General features: G+C 41.4%; 1 pseudogene; it reads left to right on the plus strand.

Moving 5' to 3' along the window:
* Positions 1-1,766: 1,766 nt before the first annotated feature.
* On the plus strand, positions 1,767-2,400 carry LOC110539684 (SAP domain-containing ribonucleoprotein-like; annotated as a pseudogene).
* Positions 2,401-2,846: the final 446 nt, after the last annotated feature.

A 2,846-nucleotide genomic window follows, 5' to 3' on the forward strand; every position in this document is an offset into this window, starting at 1 on the left:
AGCAGTGGCAACTGTGACCATGTGTGTTATGTATGTACCTGTGTGCATGCCCATGTTTCTGGAAGCCAGAGTTTGAGGTCAAGTGCCTGACTCTATCATGTTCCACCTTATTTTGAAGACTATTTGTTTTCGTTGATTTATTATTTATTATTAATTTATTATTGATATTAATAATATTATTGACAATGTTTTATTTTAGTGTATGTGTGTGTGCACTTATGAGTGCAGGTACTTGTAGAAGCCAGAATAGAGCATCCAGTGCCCTACAGCTGAAGTTAGAGCCACCCAGTAGGGGTACAAGGAACTGCACTGCAGTATTCTGAAAGAACAGCAAACACTTTTACTGATAAGGTATCTCTTCAGCCTTTCCATCTTATTTTTTGAGACAAAGTTTCTCACTGCATCAGGAGTTCACGATTTTCATTAAATAGTCTGGCTAGCAAGCTCCAGGGATGCACTTTTCTCTCCTCCTCAATACAAGTTTCTTTTCTTTCTTCTTTTTTTGTAAAAACCTGTCTTCTCAGCACCAAACTCACGTCCTCATCCTTACATGCCAAGCACTTCACCAGCTGAGCCATCTCACCAGCCCTAGCAGGATAGTACCTTAAAAAAAAAAAAGTCAAAGAGAAGTAATACACAGTGTTTGAGAGCTTCACCTCGAACACGAGCCAGGCCAGGTCTGTAATTGCTCTCTCTTGAGCTAGTTGGAGGTGCCTTTGAGAATTATGGCCTTGGCTTAAGGTTGCATTGCATTATGGTAAAGTAATAGGGGCTGTGATGGGTGGCTGATGAGAGCACCACCCCGTGCATCTGGGGTGAGCATCACCTGAGGCATTAGAGTTAAAGTAGTTAAGATAAACAGCACTGATATTTAGGACTTCAGAACCTATTTGGTGCCTTCTGGAGAGACCTGCACACTTCATTTCCCTTCTCACAAATAAAGTTGCATAAAATATCCCAAGCTTAAAGGTGGATGGGCTATGTACAGCGAACATCTCCAGCTAAAGTTCAGACAGGAGGAGTGGAATCAGATATCATGTATTTAGGGGTGTTTATAGAATTCAACATTCCTAATGCATCTAAGAAGACAGGTATGTGTGTATCAGGGCTGAGCATAGCTCTTGGAGTTGCTAGTCTTAGGAACAGCGTGAGCCAAGCTCTAGTGTCAATTCATATGGTTCCTGACCGTATGGCCTCGCGGAAGCTGCTTTGTCAAAGTCTTCACCTGTAAAGTGATGAGGAAAAGACCAAATAAAAACACTCACAGGCTCTGTCAAGAAACGGCTAGCAAAAAAAGATGTGATGATGGGATCTGATGGTGGGTGGTCTGCTCCCATGGCAACAGTTGTATGACAGGTAGAACAGCCCTGAGGCAACAGGAAAGATTCTCAGGGCTAGAATGCTCTGCCTCTGCCATTCATTCCTGTTGTCACCATGGGCAAAGTGTGTGGTTTTCTATCTGAGACACCTCCTCTTTTGAGTGGGGATCGTAATAAAAATATCTCCACAGGATTGCTAGGAGGCAGGCTTGGAAGAAGGTTCAGTGGTTAAGGTGTTTAATTCACAAGCATTAAGATTTGAGTCAAGATGCCCAGCCCCACTGAGGAATTGGGTGTGTCAGTATACAGCATAACCTAAGCCCTACAGGTGGAAAAGGGACAGGGGTATTCCAAGAATCACTAGCTAGCCACTGTAGCCAATCTGTGAGCTCCATGTGCAAGGAAAGACCCTGTTTAAGTAAAACTGGTAGAGAAAGGTGCAGAAAGATGGCGGCCAAGATGGCGGAGCTCTATAAGCTGAAGCTTGCTGAACCAAAGCAAAAATGTCTTGCTTTTGGTTTAGAAACCAAGGGAATAAAACAAGATCTTATCAATAGGCTCCGAGCATATCTTGAAGAACATGCTGAAGTGGAAGCAAATGAAGACGATGTCCTGGGAGATGAAACTGAAGAAGAAGAACCAAAGCCCATAGAAATGCCTGTTAAAGAAGAACCTCCTGAAAAAGCTGTTGATATGGCCTCAGAAAAGAATGTGGTAAAAATTACATCTGGAATACCTCAAACCAAGAGAAGGTAGAAGAGGGTGGAATGATTCAATGTACCTGCAAGCTTGGAAGGTAAGAAGGCTACTCAGGCAGCTAGGTTTGGGATTTCTTCAACCCCAACAAAAGATCTGTCATCTGACACCAAGCCTATGGTTAACGTGAATAAACTAAAGGAAAAAGCACAGAGGTTTGATTGGAATGTCTCTTCTATTTCTAGAAAGTCTGAAAATGATAAGAAGGTAAAAAAAAAAATGGAAGGAGAAATTTGAGATTGTGACGAGTTCAGGTAGAATGGGAACTACAGAGGCTACAGAGGCAAAGACAAGAAAAAGAGAGGAAAGTATTTGGATGTCATAATGAAAAGTTCATGCTTTCTGCCCCATAGTGGTTTTCATTTCTCAAATTACTCTTGGTTTTATGTATGTGTGTGTGTCATGCACAGTCATTTGCTTCATGGTGAGGAAGCTTGTACCTCAAGTATATGCTTGAATTCCAGTTCAATTGCTACTCTACATTTAAGGTTGTTGTTGTTGTTTTTAATTATTTTGATTAATAACAAAAGAAGAAAGAAAAGAGGAAAAAGTAAGGTAGAGAGTGATAGAGGAAGGCATTCAACAGAAACCTCTAGCCTGCACATGTACACACAAGCAGGTATACCTACACACATAGACATACACACACACACACATACACGCACATGAGAATTGTGAAAAGAATTCATTTGTCTATGCTTTTAAACCCGAGGCTGCCACTTGACTCTAAATAACAGCTACTCTTAATTGGATTTTGTTCATAGACTGTGT

Source organism: Meriones unguiculatus, chromosome 11 (assembly GCF_030254825.1).
Source record: "Meriones unguiculatus strain TT.TT164.6M chromosome 11, Bangor_MerUng_6.1, whole genome shotgun sequence".
NCBI lineage: Eukaryota > Metazoa > Chordata > Mammalia > Rodentia > Muridae > Meriones > Meriones unguiculatus.